General features: G+C 37.8%; 1 protein-coding gene and 1 non-coding gene across 3 annotated transcripts in view; one reads left to right on the top strand and one right to left on the bottom strand.

Moving 5' to 3' along the window:
• MBNL3 (muscleblind like splicing regulator 3) overlaps nucleotides 1-22,368 on the bottom strand; it is a 59,657-nt gene that overhangs the window by 31,025 nt on the left and 6,264 nt on the right. The gene's annotated exons all lie outside the window — the stretch shown is intronic.
• Nucleotides 15,263-15,369, top strand: LOC136143209 (U6 spliceosomal RNA). Its single transcript, XR_010657902.1, has one exon. It is a non-coding gene; the product is annotated as a U6 spliceosomal RNA (small nuclear RNA).

The following is a 22,368-nucleotide window of genomic DNA, read 5'->3' on the forward strand; positions in this document are numbered from 1 at the left end:
GGAATTTAAGGAAGTTGACTGTTGGAGAAAGCAATTTTTTATTCCCTGGCTCCTCCCACCAAAAGCTTCGCACGTCTCCCTACCCAGTCAGCCAGTCCACTTTCCCAACCACCGTGGCGCAACTGTATATTCAAATGACTTTGATGCCTGCCTGCCGGAGCTCCTCCTTTAAACTGGGATGGGGGAGGGTGTGGTGAGTGACCACCATGCCGGAACTCCTGACTCTAAATTCATATACATTTTTGAACATATGAATTATTACAGGAAGATGAGGCTTTTATGTTTTTAAGGTTTTTGTTAGTGGGGGGAGGGAGAGGAGGACAGGTTAACCTTAATTTCTTCAGTCCTGTCGGTGGTATACTTAAATTCAAGCAAAAGTCATCCATTAAAGCCCAGGAAAACATCTGCTTAAGTATTATGTTTCCACATGCACACATAAGATCGATGCAGATACATATTCAAAACCTGCAAAAAATGGCATGAATAGCCATTATTTGCATAGATGTCTTTTTCAGTCAACCCTTGATTACTCATATTAAAAGAGAGGGAGATGTAGAGGGGCATGGTTAATTCTAATGAACAAAATAATATATTCAGCAAAAATGGCAATCCATAACAGCCCCACATGACAGAACAGGTATATCTCAAAAGTGGCAATGGTGAACATTTAGGAATCAGTTACTAGACACAATCCTGAATTTATTTTTTATTAAGATTGCAGTCTCCTTTGTTGGAATTATCAAAGAGTCAGAATTAGTAAGGTCAGAGAGAATGAAATTGTACTTCACTGGGGAAGCTTATATGTTATAGACAACATGTCATGGAAACATTAAAGCTGGAAAGGCTCTTAGAGATCCTTCAGTCTGTGTACCACAGACCACTATTCCCAAGAGAGGAGCCTCAGAAACTGAGCTTCCTGGTGAAATACTTGTAAGGAATGGTACTCTCTATTCCCCTCTTGGAGATTAACAGTCCACCGGAGCATACTAAAGGTTCCCTCTCACATGTCCTAGAGTAAAGAAACCTGCTGACTTGTTAACTGAAACACAGTTCAATCGCAGAAACCATGCCTCTTTTTTTTTTTCCATAAAATACCTTTTAACATATCTCGTTAGAGAAGCGTTATGAAAATACTGATTTAATTCAACTCCCTCCTACTAAAGCTCAAAGCAAGCCCCATGGCATACAGTGAACTCCAAGGAACTGGATCGTCCGTTGAAATGACATTGAACACTCCTGCCCATACTCGATCTCTGCACAGCTAACAAGATGTAGATTTTTCCTATGATGGCTACAAAGAAAGATCCCACAGTCAGCTTCCCAGCGCTCCTTGCCAAAGTTGTAAGTTCTGCCAGAGCTTTCCAAATGGCTGCCGGGGCTTTCTTCTTTTTGTTTGAATGCTTCAGTCAGGTAACTTCTGAAATCACAACTTCAAGCCTTCTCTGTCTAACTGGCTTTCCTACCCTGTGACTTCTATCCCTTGAAACCATGCCAGTTACCTTAGGTTTTCCATGACTTAAGGGTCTCAAGTGAGTTTTAACGGCACTAAAACTTGGGAAGTAGGAATGTATTTGGCAATCCCTCCAATTCCTAAGGGTCTTAGTTGTGCACTAAACAAACCTTGCGGTTTCCACCTGGCAAAGTTAAATTTCCTGTCTCTAAGCAAAAAGAAAATTTCAAAGAAGAATTAAATGTAGACAAATATCTTGCAAACTTAAGGGGAGTAAAAGGTGAGAAAGGCACTGATTATTGTTCAGATGTAAACAATTTATCTTTGCAACGCTCAGTATGCTGCTAAGAATAAATTAAATAATTACATCTCTAGAGCCAGCCATGTACCCCTCCACCCAGAGGTTATATAAAGGGCAGATACAGTTATTGATTTACCTCTGCATTTTTGAAATTAGAGGCACAGAGATAAAAATCAGTCCTTTTCTTTTTTTTTTTTTTTTGCCAGACATAAGTCTTCTTTCAGATAAAGAAATTTAAAAGCATGATACCAAGTGGTTGTTTACAGGGTCTTGCTAAATTCATAAGTAGAAATCATGTTTCAAACGCCGGAGCCAAATGTATCCACTTTAAAATACGCATTTTTCTCACAATCCTACCCAACTACCAAACTAATACCAAATATGCAATTTCCAAGCAGAAAGGTTTACTTGGTGACATGGACTGCATTAAAATGCTTTGAGGCATGGACTAGCTCTACATTTCGTTAATGATAAATATATTTTTATCACCAAAAGCCTTACTGAAACCTTTATGCTAACTTGTTATTAAAACTGTAGGCATTTTAGAGTATCAGACAAATCTCCAAAGAAAACTCCAAACTCCAAATGCACTGTGTATTTAAATAAAGTGGGGTTTTTTTTTTTAACCAAGTGATTCTTTATTAGGCCAAGTTGCTGTTTGTTTTTGTTCTGACATAAAAGCAAGCAATTTATTGATATAAATTCTTTCTCTTTTAAAAATAAAGATCTATTCTGCCTGGCCTGATTATTTACCAAATATATTAAGTTTCATCCAAAATATATTTCAGAGATGTGAACAGAACTGACAATGCTCTAGATGAAACTACCGAGACTACTTTTTTAAAGAATATGTTTAAAAATGATCCTCTCTCAGTCTTACTTAGTAAATATAGCAACCTTGTTAAACTCACCTTCTGCTTTCAGTGAGCAGTTAATATTTGATGATGATGAAACTGTTCCTGGTATTTAAAGAACTAAACAAGGCGATCCACAAACAATGTAACTAGAAATGGGGTTGTTTAAAGAAGATAAAATGATAAATGGAAGTTTTACGTTTTAAAATAAATCAATCCCTCAACCATAAATGTCTCATATCTTTACAGAGAAGAAGTTGAAATATGACCCCTGCCAAAGAATGCCTATCTCCAAATCTAAAACAAAGTAAAGCAAAGGACAGCGAAAGTTAATTAGTTTTAAAAATCTATTAATTGTTCTCCGCAAGTCAGTTTAAGCAGCTAGAAGAGTTAGTGGGTGAACAGTGCACTTGTAAGGATGCAGTGTTTCTTAAAACCATAAACCCTCTATATTAAGTACAACAAGGTTTCTAAGGTCTAGTCACTGCCTTTTAATTAGTGGAATCCTTATTCTGGTGAGGGGAAAAATAAAACAAATCCCTAGCTTCATTGTGCCTTCCCTGAAAATCAGAATAAAATTAGAAAACTTCAGAAAACATGTCTTTCTGAAAAAAAAAGAGCCCAGTTTATATGTCTCTTATACAAGGTAAATCAAATTCCATTCTAGAAAAATATTTGATCAAGTGATACAGAGAAATAAACTAGGCCATATAAAACATCAGTGTGCCAATATTTCACAGTTATTTTTCTACTAAAGATAACTGGAGCATTTAACCATTTTTGTTTTGTTTCATGTTTTACAGACTCTAGTATATAAGGTCAAATGACCCTTCAGATGTGAACTAATTCTGACCATTTATGAGTGGGCTACAGAATAACTGTATCTACAGGTTTAGCTCATATAACTTGGCATGTGATGATTGTTGACACACATTTAGAGACCACGTTGAGGCCCTTGTAAAATTATATTTTCCATTAATATCATGAAAGTAGTCATAATGACACAACTCATTTGAGGGATTTATTGAACACTGTGGTCAGGTTTGCATTTTTTTTCACACCATGACCACCTGAATAATAATAACAACTGACTTTATAGTAGGTATATTTACCATGTGCCAGACACTGTTCAAAGTGCTTTACGTGCATTACCTCATATAGTCTTCACAATATAACCCTAGGAAGTCAGTGTTTTACTGAAGAACTGAGGCACAGAGATGTGAAGAAACACGCTCAAGGTAACAGAACAAATGTCGCAGAGCTGTGATTTGAACCCAGATGGACTGAGTCTGCAGCTCACATTCCTAACCAGTACACTAATGCCTCACAACACCATGGTGTGCTAAACTGAGGAATGAGCTCGTTCAAATATTTCTAATGGTTGGGTAACTATTTTCCTTCTAAGATTATAATAAAGATTGCATACCAACTGGCCGTTAGGTATGTCCAGAAACTATTTAATAGATAAATGTATGTCAAGTGGGATGTTTTGTTAAGTACCTGGGGATCTTAGGTGACTTGAAAATGAATAAGACAAGATAACTGAGTGTCCAATGTTTTTTACACCACATCCACCTGAATAACTTTACTGTGTATTTACCATGTGCTGGGCACTGTTCAAAGTGCTTTAAACGGATTATAAGTCTTTCATCCTAACCAAAGCAGAACAATTAGTACATATATCTCATCTCTTAGCACAGCTTTTTAGCAAATGTCTGCATGATAGAATTTTGCCAGTTGGTCTGGGAGAAGCAGTGTCCTGGAATCAGGAGTCGGGTTATAAGAGCTTAAGCACAAATGACCATGGCCTGACAAAAGTAACAGTCCTGCAAAACCCCATGGACATAGAGAACAGATGGAAGTGGGGCTCAATGAAAGGGTTGGTTGTGTGCCTTTTTGTGACTACTATTATTACCACTCTAAAAGAAGAATCTTAAAAAAAAAAAAAAAACCACCACAGCAGTGCCATTTAGAAGCAGGTTTACTCAGACCATAAATGTCTGGGTGCTGTAGGTTCAACACTATGACAAAGCAGAGAAAATCCCAAACGATGACAAAAGATCAACCTTATCACAAAGAAGTACAAAGTGTTCTTCTGAAGCATTTCATTCCACAAAGAACAGACAAATAAGGATTCACACACACCACACATACCACCTCACAAAAGACTACGCCACCAAAAGCTCAGTTTTAGTGGGGATTTGACTTAAATGACTAGAGAATGTATAAAAATATATAAACTTATACATGGGGTGCATGTATAAAACACATGCACCCCATGTGCAACATGGGGTGATGATTTGTGGGCCTGGGAACTAGGATTTGACTTTTTCAGTGCTTCAACTCTGCCTGTGAGCAAGTTATGTTTATTTATTTTCTTTTCTATATTGTCAATTTATTTTTGGTTAAGTAAACATTATTCACAAAATAAGGCTAAAGACTTCAAATGCAAATCAACATGTAAATGCATCAGGTAAACATATAAACATGATGTAAACATATCAACTCTATTCACTCTAACTTAGCACTTAGGTTTTTCCACAGCTTTTAAAAAAATATTCTAGGTATTTGCTGATGATGTAGTAGGGAACCTAGATCTCATATAAGTGACTAGACAATTGAACGTGTAGAATCCAAAAGGGTACTTATACTTTTAAAGACAATTTGATGGGGAAAATAATAATGATAAATAAATCCAATGTTGAAATGAATCAGCTGTTTGGAATCAGGTTGCAGGCAGTTCATACTCTGACTTCTAACACATTTATTCTGAGACAAATCTAAATTTTTAATATGAATGCAGTATTTTACTAAATATGAATGCAGCATTTTATTAGGAAGAGGGCTAAACTGGGATTTAAGTGTCCTGCATTCTAATTACCTTTAGATCATGGCTAAATTATTTTCCAATTCTGTTAATCAGTTTTTCTAGGAATAATTCCTGCCCCTACATACTTCATAAGTACTTTGAAAGAATAAAGGGAAAAAGTGAAATTTAGTATGCTTTGGAAGTAAAATCAGTAAAAAAAAATACTTATTTTCTTTATTAGTTAGTTAGAACTAAAATTGTTGCTGTGAATTAAGTATAAAAAATTCAATAGACTACAAATTATGTTTTACCATTTTACCTCCCCACAGAAGATAATGCATTATTATATGACGAATCCTTGATTTTGTGAGTAATATAAATTATCATGTGCCTAGAGAGGGAATTTATATACAATGTTAGAAAACCAAGGACACTTCTCTTCTTAGAACCAGATATTGTTACAGTTGCTGCTCCCACAACTCAGTAGTAATGGTAGGTGAAAGAGCAGAGGATAAAGAAGCAGATCCAAGCTTTAATCTTATCCTTGCAAATAACTGAAAAGAGAAAGGAATTATTGCTCCCTTTACAATTGGCAATAAGCCAGTGCCTACTTAGAAGACCAGTTTACCTAGTCAAGAGGCACTTCTCTACCATCACAAGCTTCTTACTTTAAGATCTCACATAATGAAAATTCACTTTAGAATCATAATGAATAAAACATTCAAAGTAATCTCTATCATATGAAAAACTTGGGAGCATCACATTTTTTGGTTGGTACTTTTTATATTTTAATTTTGCCAAAACTGCTGTTATATTTTATTTATAACACATATTAAAAGGATATAAAGAAATCAAGCAAGTCATTTTTTTCCTGGTAAGTTAGGAGGATAAAGCAAAACAAGCTTTAGGCTATAAGAGAAGATGTTAATGGTGCTTAAAATACTAACAAGTAATTAATTATAGCAAAGGGATTTTGAATATTATTTATATAAGTTGGTAAAATAATAATGAATCTCATTATAAAACTGTTTCTAACTATTTGAACAGATTTTCATTTTTCTTATTTTTCATCTCAACAGGCCCAACTGCTTAGAAGCCAAGATTGACTCATATAAATGTGAAACATGTTGGAACATATATACTTATACACTGAATATTCTTATTGTACTGAAAATTATATTGAATGTATATTTCTATTGTAAAGAACTAATAATAAATATATATTATATACAAATATATATTATTTATGTTATATACATATATAAGCCCTTTTTGTCCCCACACTTGCTGCATATAAAACTTTGAAAGTCCACTTGTGGCAGCTAGTAACACCTACAATAGACCTTTTGGGGTATAAAAAAGTCACTAATCCTTCCAAAGGGTTACAAGAGACAAGTGATTAAAATAATCTTTTTCTTCTTGGTTTCACACATTTACACACTAATGTTATTCTTGTCCAGCTACCTGTGATGAGATGTTCAATGGGAAGTTTCTATGTGCTCCACAAAAACAGGGTTTCTGTGGTAAAAGAATTTTGAGAAGTGTTGAGTGTAACAGAAGTAAACTGCTCTTTCGTGCAGTACGTCTCAGAGCCTTATCTCAGCTAATAAGCACTGTGGTGCTCCCTAGGGAGAGAAATACAATAAGTTTCCCAAAGATATATAAGTCTTCCAGAACAGATGTCATTTTCTTTCCACCAGATCTGAGTATAAACAATAAGCCAGAGTGCTGAGAATTCTGAAACTGAGAAACATTATCTTTAGTTGATACTGTCTTGGACTGTTAGGGTTTTCTCTAAACCAGTGGTCCTCAAACTTGAGTGTTCATCAGAATCACCAGGAGGGCTTTGTAAAACGCAGACTGTCAGATTCACCTTCAAAGTTTCTGATTCAGCAGTTCTGGGTAGGGCCCAAGAATTTGCATTTCTAACAAGTACCCAGGTGAAGGTGGGGCTGCTAGTCAGCCAACAACACTTTCCCAACACTGTGGGAATGGCTGTCTTATGGAACAATAGATTTAGCTATTTACTAAGCATTTTCTTATGTCGCTGATAATCAGTTTCTAAAAGGTCATATAGACGGGGTTTTGATATCTTAATTCCACATCTCTGACCTCAGTAATGATGTTAGCAGTCGTATAAAAGAAGGCCAGTCCAGGTCACACAAAAAAAGGATTGGACCTCTCAAGATTCTATTCTACTACTCCTAGAAAACACATTCATTTTCTGTTTACAAAGTAGTGCTATTAGTTATAAAGGTAAGTATATAAGAGCTCTGTATTACATGTTGCCTATGTTTGCTCTACAAATCTCCCCAGAGTGTTTTTCAAAATGTTTGCTACATACCCAAATTTAAGCAGATAAAGGATTTTCTAGTAAACTCTCCTCGGCTCTCTAATAAATTAATACCTTTACTCACTGCAGGAACCACACTCATTTGAAAGTACTACCTCTTCTCCTCACCCCCAAAAAAGATATCTGGAAAAAAGACAAGCTCAAAGGAGGGAAATACTTTTCACATCAAATAAGCAAACAACCCAATGTTGACCACAGCATTTCAACATGGATAACCAAAAGGTGAAGTATTGATAGACTCCCAAACCTCAAAGCAAGCACCAAATACAAAGTTCATCCGTTGTACCCTGCAGTGATGCAGTAAGGAAACAGGACATCCCATACAACACTTTGTCCTTTTCATTGTGAAGAAAATAAATACCTGGCTAAGGAGTTCCAAGTATTTGTTATCATTTCCTTTCTGATTAAGAATAGTCTCAGCAGTACTCGGTTTACTTCTATCACTGGCAGTCTATTTAAATCTGAAGCCCCCAGTTTGCAATACCATAATGCTTGCAATACATTGGCATGTCTAAATGAAAAACACTCAAATAGCTTAATAAGCTGTAAATAAGAAATTCAGAAATAGAATTAGCCCCTTCCCTTGCCCTCTCACTAGGTATACAACTCCATTCTTCCACAAGGGCTTGGAAACAACTTACAGGAAAGACACACTTCCAAAAACACCATTATCATGGGCCTAAAGAGTAAGAGTGATATAATGGGGAAGGTGGTGATAATTACATCAAAAACTTCAAAAATCTAGATAAGGTTAATCGCTTCAGCTGGGCCCTAAATGTAGCTCTGCGCTTTCTGGCAACCACTGTAAAGAGGAAAATGTATTGAACTGCATTGTTCTTACTGCTTGATAAAAGAAAGTACACTGGTTAATAAGCACCTCTCTGTAAAAGAGACTGCTGGATACTATGGAAGACAATGAATAGGGCAGGGAACCTGCCCACAAGGAGTTTGCCTATCTTATCTCTTCTGCAACTGCAGAGGCCTGAGGACTGTTGCTGAGAGGGGCTCTAGCACTTGACATTATGGGATAGAAATCAAAGGAAAACAGTGGGGTAGAAATCAAAGGTGACTAAACTAGGGGTCTAGAGGTGCTATTGAGGAGGAGGAGAAATTTGATGGGGAGAATGAGACGCCTCTGAGCCATAATTAATCACAGCTCTTCATCTTTGCTTCAAGGAAAGCCAAGGAGTTTATAATGTGTGATAAAAATGGCACAAATAATTCTCTCTCTGGCAGAGTCTCACTTTCTCTATCACCACCACCCCCTTCATTAGTATGTTATTTTATTCATTACACTTTCATTCTGGTTTCGCTTCAAATACATTATTATTGGAGCTGAAGTATTTTAGAATGAAAAGCTTTTCTCAAATAGGTGTCTCCGAATTTCTTCTTTTTTTCTCTACAATCTCTGGCATGGAAGTAATGTCATTTTTTTCCTTAAGTGTTTCTCTAGTGAGGAGAATAGGAGATTTGGGGGAGGAATAGTGAAATATGATTAAATACATTTTATCAGCAATATTTCGTAGATGGAATAAATGTCATGTGCCACCGGAGTGAGGCCTTGAGAATTTGGGAAGAGTGAAAGAGGGTCTTGGTTTTGTCTTAGCTGTCAGTTGCCTATTAAAATATGCAAGTCACAATTATGGATATTATTGTAAACTATTAATGACATCAGCTGAATGCTGCTAAATACTTAAAACCATTTTAAGTTTCCTTCTTTGTTGAAACATTTTTCTAAAATGGTCCAGGTACTTTTCTTATTTTTGAAGTAGAGTCAGTTGCCCAAACCTGAATCACATCTCAATTACTAAGGATTGCACCCAAGGCCTCAGGATGGCTGTCCTGAGAAACAGAAATCACTATGCCAAATGGAGATGAAGATGGAGAAGGTATAATAGATTGAGCTGACTGCACAAATACCAAGGTACAGCTCATAAGCCTAGAAATCCTTTTTTAAATTCCATCTTGAAATTAGTTTCCCATTTCTTATTACTTTCCCATTTCTTTTAAAAAGCAGATTGCTAGGTAAGTTTATTTTAAAAGTCAATGCACAGGCTCTCTCGCTAAGAATTTTTCTTTGCCTTTCTATGCTGAAACTCTTCAGACTTTTTAAATATCACTGTACATTCGAAGCAATCATTATTGATTAAACTTTAAATATATATTTTTACTGGATTAGGCAGTCACCTTTACACAAAACCCTTTTCTGCAGATTATGACCTGGTACTTGACTCAGAATGACCTTATTAGTGCTAATCATGCTTCCAAGAATACTTTTATTTGCAAGCTAGCCACTTGCTGTAAAATTCAATTTCAAACATTTTAAGGCAGAAAATGATGCTTGAATATTACTAGATTATCACACTAATTACTTTAAAATAATATGTAACAGTGGTCATTCAGTAAATTTTTAAAAAATCCACATAGAGGGTAAAAACACTCAAATGCTAAATTTGGAGAGTATCCAAGGCGTTTGGCCAATGAACATTTCTATAATGCCAAGGGACAGAATTAAATTCACAAAAATCAGCAATCTGTAGGCCATGAAATCTAGGTTAAAATGTGGTTGAGTGAGGAAAGTTGGCACATGGGTGTATACAATTTTCATTCATATTTAGGTAAAAACTGAACTGGGAGTAGAAGTACAGATGCAGGTGGAGAGATGACTAGGCACCTTGCATGGGGGCCCATATTGGTTCTCCCTCTGTCAAAGCCATTCAACAAGCTCATGTTTCATTCAGTGAACACTTTTCAAGCTCCCAATATGTACTATGTGTGCTAGGCACAAAAGCTGTGGTGGTGAACAAGACACCGTCTAATGTGAAACCAAAAAAAAGTATGACAAATCTTCATTTCAAATTCAATGAAATTGGATATTAAGGTGAACACAATAGCAGTAGGTGGAAGTAGTATTTCAACCAACCCCCTCTTACTTAACCATGTTGACTTGAGCAGCATCTCAACTCCATCACTGGCTTCTCCTTCCCATTGCCACCCCCTAATTCAAATTCTTATCATTTCATACCTTCAATATAAAGCTTTCTAAGCTTCAATAGCAGCTTTCTAAGAGGTCCCCCTGTGGCCAGTCTCTTTTGCTCTATTCATTCATCTTGCATAGGCTGATGATGCCACTTCTCTACTCAAAATTATCAGATTCCTCAGCGCTACAAAATCAAGTTCAAGCTCCTCACTTCCTTTGAAGGCTACTCCTCTACCAACACAGGCTCTATGCTTCAGCCAGGCTGACTTAACACTCGACTCCCCAAATCCACACTACAGTTTTTTCCCCTCTGTCTTTGCTTAGGTTGTCCTTTCTGCCTGGAATGTCTTCCTGTCTCTCCTTCCAAGAATATCTCACACGGTACCTCTCCCATGACTACTTCTTTAACCACCACAGCTGGATATAATCCCAGCCCTCCCTCCCCCCTTGGACTCTTTTAGTGGTTCGTTTGTACCTGGCTTATGGCACATAACACAAGCAGCTTCACACTAAAAGGTCAGGCAGGGACCATATCTTCCATAACTTTGTATTCTGTGCAGTACTCAGCCCTGTGCCTAACAAGTAATAGTTTTCAATAAATGTTTGTTGAATGAATCATTTCTTTGGGGAATTGGATGTATATAGATAGAACTCTTAATGGATTTAACAGGACTTTCAGCATTAAATGACCCCTGACATTTATAAAATCCATGTAGTAAACCACAAGCAATAGTCCTGCAAATTGAGTACTGCTGCTTGCTCTTGTATGAAGAGAAACAGAGGTAGGTAGGATTCTCATGACTTCCTCAAGGCCACACAAGGAGCCTTGGTTAGAGCTGTTATTACAAGTCAGCATTTTCTATGTTTATGCCACTTGCTGATACCATGCTTCACATCAAGCATTTCCATGGTTACATCTGTTGTTCACCCAAGAAAGAGGCATTTATCAAGACTACCTCTAAGGCCTCTATGAAAAATAAGACAATATTCCAAAATATATACAATGGAATATTATTCAGCCATGAGAAAGAAGGAAATCCTGCCTTTTTTGGCAATATGCATATACCTTGAAGGCCAGACACAGAAAGACAAATACTGTACAATTTCACTGATATCAGGAATCTAAAAAAGCTAAACTCATAGAAACAGAGTAGAATGGAGGTTACCAGGGATTGGGGGTGGGGAAAATGGAGAGATGTGGTCGAAGGGTACAAACTTCCAATTATAAAGTGAATATGTTATGGTAATCTAAGATACAGCATCGTGACTATAGTGAACAAAACTGTATTATATACTTGACACTTGTTTAAGACAGTAAGTCTTAAACTGTTCTTACCACAAAAAGAGTAACTATGTGAGGTGGTCATCATTTCCCAATATATACTTGTATCAAATCATCACGTTGTACACCATAAACTTACACAATGTTATATGTCAATTAAATCTCACTAAAGCTGGAAAAAATCCTTCCTCTAGTGGGGTACTAGCAGAATAAAAATGGACAATTAAAAAAATTTTTTTCAGTTACTTGGAAGTAAGTTAAGATTGAATTTGTTTCTATATAGAATGCTTTCCCGGCTAATAGAAAAAGCGAAATAACCAGGAAATGGCAAAAACAAACAAACAAAAAAAAACACCTCTAGAGATTATGTTTTTATACAAGTTGGAAAAAATTTAAGTTCGTTGAATAAAGTATGTGATAAATATAAACATTAACAACAGAAAAACAACTTCTGGGAGAGGTATTTAGCAAATGTTTTAAAACCACACAGAGTTCTTAAACATATTCAACGTTCTCAAATGGTTACTTCAGGGTTACTATTTTTTCATAAATAGGATGAACAATTTTAAGGCAATATGACAATGTGATCTTAAAACAATGTCATCTTAAAAATATAGTCTCCAAAATGTATTTGGAATGGAATAAGAGATGATTGATACTATAATGCTGCCTACTCAATGTACCTAGACACATATAAAAGATGGGTTAAGAGTTTAAAGTCACAAAGCACGTGACCGCCTGGAGGGGTGGGATAGGAGGGTGAGAGGGAGGGAGACTCAAGAGGGAAGAGATATGGGAACATATGTATATATATAACTGATTCATTTTGTTGTAAAGCAGAAACTAACACACCATTGTAAAGCAATTATACTCCAATAAAGATGTTAAAAAAAAAAGAGTTTAAAGTCACAGAGAAAAAGGTTTTCTGTTTGCATTTCTGCATCCTAGAGACAGAAATTAGAACCTTAGTACTATCTAGTTAGCTGGCAAATCATGGCTGACACATAGGATATCTCTTACTTAGTTCAGGAAATTTGCCATATTTAACACAGTTATATCACTGTGACTCTATGTTTTCAAGCTGTTGGATGGTTTTCAGTGTGGAAACTGCCTTCACTGTTTACCCACAAGAACATGTGTAGGAGCATATTTTCTACAAATTCCCAGTGGGTAAATAAAAATCTGAGTTTCAACAACAAAAAATATGTCCACTTACAATAGAAAAAGTAGTCCAATTGAAAGCATACATTGACATGTATGACATTGACAATGTATGACATCATACATTGACATGCCTATGACCAAGCAACAGCAAAAACCGATGGATCGTTTTGTCACATCTACTTCTGTAAGTAACAGAGTTTGACATGACACTAAGCCATATTATACAAGCTCATCAGGAATAATATTGGAAAAATAATTTACTCCAACTGTAGACAACATGGTTAAGTCCAAATAGTGGAGATGACTTACAAAACAAAAGGTCGTAGACCAAATGGAATCATTTACTGACTTTTAAGAAAACAGTATCAAGAAAGACAGGAAAAAGCATGAATTAAACTTCTCATTATGTCTAGCAGTAAAACTTGACTTTGTGGTGAGAACTGAAGGCACAGAAATAAAAACATTGAAAACCTAAGCAGGGTTGCAAATCTGGATTAGACAGCAACAGCAACAAAAACCATAAATTTGGGGCTTCCTTGGTGGCGCAGTGGTTGAGAGTCCCCCTGCCAATGCAGGGGACACAGGTTCGTGCCCCGGTCCAGGAGGATCCCACATGCCGTGGAGCGGCTGGGCCCGTGAACCATGGCTGCTGAGCCTGCGCGTCCGGAGCCTGTGCTCCGCAACAGGAGAGGCCACAACATTGAGGGGCCCGCGTACCACAAAAAACCAAACCAAAACAAAACAAAACACATAAATTTAAGAAACCAAAGATTGATTACACAGTGGAGGAAATACAGAAAAAAAATGAAAAGATTATTTAGAGATAATGAGGAAAGAACAGATGGCCAGATGGCTAAAATTCCTCTGGAATATATACCCCTGTAGGTCAACAATCAAGCGGCCAGCTGAGATAGAGGAAAACAAGGCAAACCTGGGGACTTTACAATCAGAAACCTAATCTGTAAGGGCAAAAACAGCAGTGAGTAAATGATGTTCTATGAATAAAGTCATGTTCCTAGAAGAACTAATTGCTATTTCCAGATGCACAGAAGTACCTTGTATCCACATTTCACAAAAACGTGAAGTAAAGAAAAAAATAATATTTATAATGACTTCATATAGCTATGTGACATGAGAGAATTATTATATGATCAAGTAAGATCAGACATCTATTTCCATAACATGTAAAGAGCTTCTTCCACACAAAAGAGTTGACATATAGTAGACAGTTCTCAAACTTCAGATATTCAGATCTCTCGTACTAAATGGGGTTCCTGTGACAAAGGGTCCATCTTAATGGTACCAAATTTTGGTTGAAGAATACATCCCTGGCCATATCACAAGTCCTTTCTTACCAGGTAGCCAATTGCAGCCTTGGCTGCAAGGGGGAGAGAGAAATGATCTTGAGCTATGCTTCCATAAAACAACATTTTAAATTCATTGGATTAGATTCCAAATTCTTTTACAAAACTGTATTTGACCCATAACAAGGCTGAGCTGCTACTGCAATATTTTCAGTTAATCTGTGACAGGTACCTCCCTAGCTGGCCAGGACTTTGTACTAATGAGTATATCTATAACAGCATCAGACATCAAAGAGTTTCATGCAGTGAAGATATACATGATCCACAGCCCGTTACAATCCCTGACTCTGGCTAGCTAACTCAGCAATACAGGGTGTGAAGAAAAGGATGGACGAGGGAGTAGAGACAGCTCAGTGTTCTGACTCTTGGTGATTAAACAAAGCTTAGTATCACTAAGTTAGATAACATGGTCTAAAAATAAAAACACCCTGCCTCACTTCCTCCTTCTTTTCAAAATTAATAGCCCAAATGACTGTCAGAGAACTAAATACGAAACTTTAATTAAAGTCTTCATCTAAACACAATGTCATGAAACAATAAATGAGGGAGAGATTAGGAAGGGGAAAGTTGACTTTTTCCCCCTTTTGAAATAACAGAAAGTGAAGGAGAAACACAAAACGTTGAAAACAGGGCATCCCAAAGTCATGTGGGACAGTCTGATGTGATAAGCACTGGATGCTTTTGGTTTAGTAAAACAATAGCCCAGTGCTTGCTTCGACAGCACATATTCTAAAATTGGAAAGATACAGAGAAGACTAGCATGGCTCCCGCACACGGATGACACGAAAATTCGTGACGCGTTCCATATTTTTGAGCAGTATGTTTCTTCTCTTAGAATTAAACGAATGCTGCAAAGATCAAAAACAAACAAAACACAATAAGCCCAAATGATGTTTTCTCCATCTCCTTCTTCACCACAGGAAAAAAGACTGAAATGATTGGAAGAACACTGGAGTTCTCAGGATCTTTTGATAACTGCTTATGTGACATTGGACAAGGGACTCTCCCTCACTGGATCTCCAGTTTCCTATTTGTAAATGGTGACAATCTGAAATGAATGTTCTACACTCAAAATTTTTGATTTGCTAGGTTTGTGAAGCGCTGTTATGGGTATGAGTGCTTTCTTAACTATTTAAATTATCCCACCCATCTAGTTAGTTGAGGTTAGTTCCAAGACCAGCCACTCCATGGATTTCAGAGTTTTCTCATTACCACACCCAAAGTTTAAAAAAGAGAAGAAAGAAAAAGTAAAAGAAACATTAGGACTTTCCTGGTGGCACAGTGGTTAAGAATCCGCCTGCCAATGCAGGGGACACAGGTTCAAGCCCTGGTCTGGGAAGATCCCATATGCTGTGAAGCATATAAGCCCGTGCGCCACAACTACTTAGCTTGCGCTCTAGAGACCGCGAGCCACAACTACTGAAGCCCGTGCTCCGCAACAAGAGAAGCCACAGCAATGAGAAGACCGCGCATCGCAACCAAGAGTAGCCCCCGCTCGCCACAACTAGGGAGAGTCCGCACACAGCAACAAAGACCCAATGCAGCCCAAAATTAAATTAATTAATTAATTTAAAAGATTTTTAAAAAGAAACAATAATACTCCACTGTATTTCTGAGCATCAAAAGACAGGAGATGCATGTGCAAGACTAAGAAAGTTCTTTTTAAAACATTTAACTTTGAAATAATTTTAGACTTACAGAGAAATTACAAAAATAGTACAGAGCGCCCCTGGAGACCCTTAACTCAGATTCCTGTAATGTCAATAACTTACATACCATACATAGCACAGTTATAAAAACCAGGAAATTATCTTTACTACAGTACCATTAAATAAACTAGAGACCTTATTTGAATTTCACCAATTTTTCCCCTTATGTCCTCTCTCTGCTCCAGTATCCAATCCAGGATCCTATATTGCATTTACTTGTCATGTTTATTTAGTCTCCTCCAATCTGTGACAGTTTCTCAGTCTTTCCTCATCTCTTGGTCCATTTTCTCCTCCCTCCCTTTCTTGATTGACAGTAGAGAAGTGTGTTACCCATCACTTCTAAGATGGACACTTCCACATTTTGACAGCTTGGATATTGGGATGATCCTTACCATCAATGGTATGTTGAGGAGATGTTGAATAAATGAAGAAGATATTTATCGATTTTCACAAGAGGAAAACTTTACAGCACAGAAACCCAGCAGACACCATCTTTTATCAGGTGATTAAGGTTAACATGAGAGAGGAGATACATCAACATCAAGTACTCTCGAATATGACGCACATCGTTTCTATGGTTTTCTTGCCAAAAATGCATGACCTCAGTCAAATCATGAGAATGCATTTGACAAACCCAAATTGAGAGGCATTCTACAAAATAACTGACCAGTACTCATCCAAAGTTTCAGGGTCATGAAAGACAAGGAAAGGCTAAGGAACTGTCACAGATTGGAGGAGACTACATAAACATGACAAGTAAATGCAATGTGGGGTCCTGGAGCAGAGAAAGGACATTAGAGGGAAAATTGGTGAAATTCAAATAAGGTCTCTAGTTTACTTAATAGTATTGAACTGGAGTTATTTCCTGGTTTTGATAACTGTGCTATGTATGGTATGTAAGTTGTTGACATTACAGGAAGCTGGGTGAAGGGTATGCAGGAACTTCTTGTACTATTTTTGCAACTTTTCTGTAAGCCTAAAATTATTTCAAAATAAAAAGTTTAACAAGTGAGGCTGAGCTATCAATCAATATGTATTTCATTGGGTACTGACTGTAATTCCATATTTCTTTCAAAAGAGATTTTTGAAATGTCCAAAATAGCATTGACTTTTACCAGTCAAAGATACATCCTTTTTAAGGTCAATAATAGAAGATAGAGATCCTTAAGTAAAATGTTATTTTCCTTGAGTCTCAGGATGACAGGGGCTGTCTATGTATCTTTACAATACAGGCAAACCCCTCTGATCAAGCTCATAAATGATTCTAAATCTTGCATAATTCAGCAACCCTTGGGATTATATTGCTAGGAGTCTTCTGCTCCCAGTAAGTTTTCCCTTAGCAAGCAGGGATGAGATAAATATTCACTCAAAAATAATCAAATTTTAAACTGGTGAAAACTGCTGTGACTAGTGATACTAGTACAGAATATACTGGTAACTCAGGACAAATTGACCTACAAGGATAGATTCACACCCATACGTCTATAAAACAAGTTTCACTTGCCAAAATATTATTATGCTTGCGATCATATGTGATGTTTGAAGACATAGTATGGGGCTGTTTTGTGTGTTTTCCTCACCCAGTCCTCTGACTATGCCTGCTGCTAAGGCCCTTGCCAGGAGATTTTTGTCACAAAACTACCCAAGGTGGTGAGTGCAGTGGGCAGATGTGATGGGTGTTGATCTTTCATAATTAAATAATGACAGCATTTATATCCTCCCTAGATAACAAGTGGCAGGTATCACAGTGCTTCAAGTATGGAGAAGAAGGTTTAAGACACATGAAATTGCTGAAGCAGAATACATGAAGACAATATTGGCTATGAAAACAATCACAGATTCTAGTATTTTCAGTATTTTCTAGTATTTTCAGTAATGATCTTTTGTTAAAGTCAAGGGACAGTCGCTAAAAATACCAACCTAGATCAATTGCAAACTGTAATATCAAGAAATTGGCACAGAATGGGTTAAGCAATACTTTGGAGAGAAATTCTGAAAAAAATTGTGCCAAGCCGACTAGGCAATTGAGTCACAAAACAGCTGCATATCAACATGATGCGAGACTCTTTTACGTAGCTGGAAATTAATCTATGGGCTGTGCTATCTAGATCTCTATCTGAAGATGGTGCAAACTTCATCACTGAACACTCAACATTCATGGAGTGATGGGCACAGCACTTCAGCACAATGCACAATTAGCCATCAAGCTTGCCCTCCTTATTTTCATAACATTCCCTCATTATGAGGTGAGTATAGGATATTGTTAACTATTGTGCCTATTATGAAGGCAAAGAACCATCACCATCTGGTAGAGTACCTAGCGCTAATGGAATCCTTATAAAAACAACAAAAACAAAAGCAGCTGCCCAAAACTCATCAAGTGATTGCTTGTTATTTAACCACTCATGGAAGAAGAAACAGTGCACAGATACATTTCAAAAGTGTTTCAATCACAGAAACTCAAAGTGGGTAGCAAATGCTGCAATAACCATCGAGGTATGTTATTTTGTTATTTGTGTATTATAGATATGATAGTAGTACAACCCACGTAGGTCAACTATTGTCAACTTGGTATAGTTTTCATGCTTATCATGGATAAGGAATAATATAAGAGAACTACAAAGCTTTTATGCAGACGTGGAACTGTGATGCATGTGCTATCTAAATGACTAATTAATTGTTTGAAAGGCACTGTATGTTTCAAATACTAAGATTTTCATTAAAATTTGAGAATGTAAGGATTATGTAAATCATCTTTATCTTGTGCGACTGGTCATCAAGATTTTAACATATCAAAAATTATTTTAAAAACACTGGATATACTGAGTAGACCGTGTATTTAAATAATTAAGTGGCTTATTACTATTCATTGGCCATTATCTATGTAGTCTCTGAATTAAACATTTTCCAAGCTTTAAAGTGGTAGTGCAGTATGCATTTTGTTAACAATCATGTTCCATATTACTTTTCTTCAAAATGTTTCCATTATGGCATTCTTTTGCCTTTAAATGGGAGAACTGATCTGAAGTATATCAATGATTAGTAATATCACACATCTCTTTCCGCCAGACACCTGAAAAGACAGAATTTACAAAGCCTGCAAGGAACTCTATATCTAAGAGTAAGCCATAAAAATAGTGATACTTAGCTTGAAGAACTAACATCACACTCATGGCAACTGGATGTGGGCATGTCCATTTGAAACATGAATGTGTAGTTTTAGATAATAAAACCCTAACTAAATAGAACTGTTTTGAAGAACTCCTAAAATAAGCACCTTAGTTAATAGTAAGAAGATAACTTTTCATTTAATTCACTTTTTTGGGGGGGGGCACGTTATGCGGCTTGCAGGATCTTCCCCAACCAGGGACTAAACCCGGGGCCATGCAGTCAAAGCACCGATTCCTAACCACTGGACTGCCAGGGAAGTCCTTAATTCACTTTTATAGTGATACATGGCTTTTCATTTATGTTATCTCATTGGAATCTCCACAATATTCATGGAAGTTAGGTAGAGAAGAATTACCCATGCATTACAGATGAAGCAACTCAAGCTCTGTCAGATTAAGTAGCTAAAGTCAAAAACAGTAGTGGGGCTGGGACTCCTGAAACAAGATTTGTAAAGTGACTAGTGCAGTGCTGGACACTCTATACGAACTGGCTAAAAGACATCTCCTTTTGTCCCTCTTGAACTAGTCCAGAGCTCTTTTCCATTTAAGGCACTGCACAGTCCTTGATTTAAGTAATACACAGAAGATTTAAATAATACATAAAATAATTGTAGGTGAAACCTGAATGAAAATGAAATGAAGAAAACAGAATAAGCCCTTTAGTCATAATATCTGCTACAAAAAAGAGCAATTCAGACATTTTCAATGTTAGGAATTGCCATTATCTTTATAACTAGTTCCCATTCTTGAACTGGAATGGTCTGCAACAAAAACTAGCAACCACGAAATAAGCAAAAGTAACTACTTAAGTAGGATATCATGATAAAATGTTTTCTGAATAAATGATCACATGAAGGAATGCATCTCTATTAGCCAAAGCAGCCATAAATAAAAATGTGAACGAGGTAAAATAGGTCATGGTGAGGATAAAACAATATCAAGAAATTGAGGCTTCGTCGGGCAAGATGGCGAAAGAGTTAGACGTGGAGATCACCTTCTTCCCCAGAGATACACGAGAAATACATCTACACGTGGAACAACTCCTACAGAACACCTACTGAACGCTGGCAGAAGACCTCAGACCTCCCAAAAGGCAAGAAACCCCCCACGTACCTGGGTAGGGCAAAAGAAAAAATAATAAACAGAGACAAAAGGATAGGGAAGGGACCTGCACCAGTGGGAGGGAGCCATGAAGGAGGAAAGGTTTCCACACACTAGGAAGCCCCTTCACGGGTGGAGACTGTGGGTGGCAAAGGGGGAAAGCTTCGGAGACGCAGAGGAGAGCACAGCAACAGGGGTGCTTTGGTCAGAGCGCAGGGAGAGGACTGGGGTTGGCGGCATGAACACAGCCTGCACGGCGTTAGTGCACCACGCCTAGCTGGGAGGGAGTCCGGGAAAAAGTCTGGACCTGCCGACGAGGCAAGAGACTTTTTCTTCCCACTTTGTTTCCTGGTGCGCGAGGAGAGGGGATTAAGAACGCTGCTTTAAGGAGCTCCAGAGACGGGCGCGAGCCGCAGCTAAAAGCGCGGACCACAGAGACGGGCACGAGACGCTAAGGCTGATGCTGCCACCACCAAGAAGCCTGTGTAAGGGCACAGGTCACTAACCACACCCCCCTTCCGGGAGCCTGTGCAGCCCGCCACTGCCAGGGTCCCGGGATCCAGGGACAACTTCCCCGGGAGAACGCATGGCACGCCTCAGTCTGGTACAATGTCACGCCGGCCTCTGCCGCCGCAGGCTCGCCCCGCAGTACGTGCCCCTTCCTCCCCACGGCCTGAGTGAGCCAGAGACCCCAAATCAGCGTCTCCTTTAACCCCGTTCTGTCCGAGCAAAGAACAGACACCCTCCAGCGACCTACACGCAGAGGCAGGGCCAAATCCAAAGCTGAGCCCCTGGGAGCTGTGAGAACAAAGAAGAGAAAGGGAAATCTCTCCCAGCAGCCTCAGGAGCAGCGGATTAACTCTCCACAGTCAACTTGATGTACCCTGCATCTGTGGAATACATGAATAGACAACGAATCATCCCAAATTAAGGAGGTGGACTTTGAGAGCAAGAGTTATGATTTTTCCCCCTTTTCCTCTTTTTGTGAGTGTGTAGGTGTATGCTTCTGTGTGAGATTTTGTCTGTATAGCTTTGCTTCCACCATTTGTCCAAGGGTTCTATCCATCCGGTTTAAAAAAATTTTTTTTTCTTGATAATTACCTTTTATTTTAATAACTTTATTTTACTTTATATTCGTTCTTTCTTTCCTTCCTTCCCTCCTTTAGACAACGAATCATCCCAAATTAAGGAGGTGAACTTTGAGAGCTAGATTTATGATTTTTTCCCCTTTTCCTCTTTTTGTGAGTGTGTATGTGTATGCTTCTGTGTGAGACTTTGTCTGTATAGCTTTGCTTCCACCATTTGTCCTAGGGTTCTATACGTCCGTTTTATTTTTGTTTTTCTCTTAATTTTTTTTATTTTAATAACTTTATTATAGTTTATCTTACTTTATTTTACCTTATCTTCTTTCTTTTTTTCCTTCCTTCCCTCCTTCCTTCCTCCCTCCCTCTCTCCATCCTTTCTTTCTTTCTACTTCTACTAATACTTTCTTTCTAATTTTTCTCCCTTTTATTCTGAGCCATGTGGATGAAAGGATCTTAGTGCTGCAGCCAGGAGTCAGTGCTGTGCCTCTGAGGTGGGAAAGCCAACTTCAGGACACTGGTCCACAAGAGACCTCCCAGCTCCACATAATATCAAACGGCGAAAATCTCCCAGAGATCTCCATCTCAACACCAGCACCAAGCTTCACTCAACGACCAGCAAGCTACAGTGCCGGACACCCTATGCCAAACAACTAGCAAGACAGGAACACAACCCCACCCATTAGCACAGAGGCTGCCTAAAATCATAAAAAGTCCACAGACACCCCAAAACACACCACCAGACGTGG

This window comes from Phocoena phocoena, chromosome X (genome assembly GCF_963924675.1).
Source record: "Phocoena phocoena chromosome X, mPhoPho1.1, whole genome shotgun sequence".
In the NCBI taxonomy this organism is placed as follows: domain Eukaryota; kingdom Metazoa; phylum Chordata; class Mammalia; order Artiodactyla; family Phocoenidae; genus Phocoena; species Phocoena phocoena.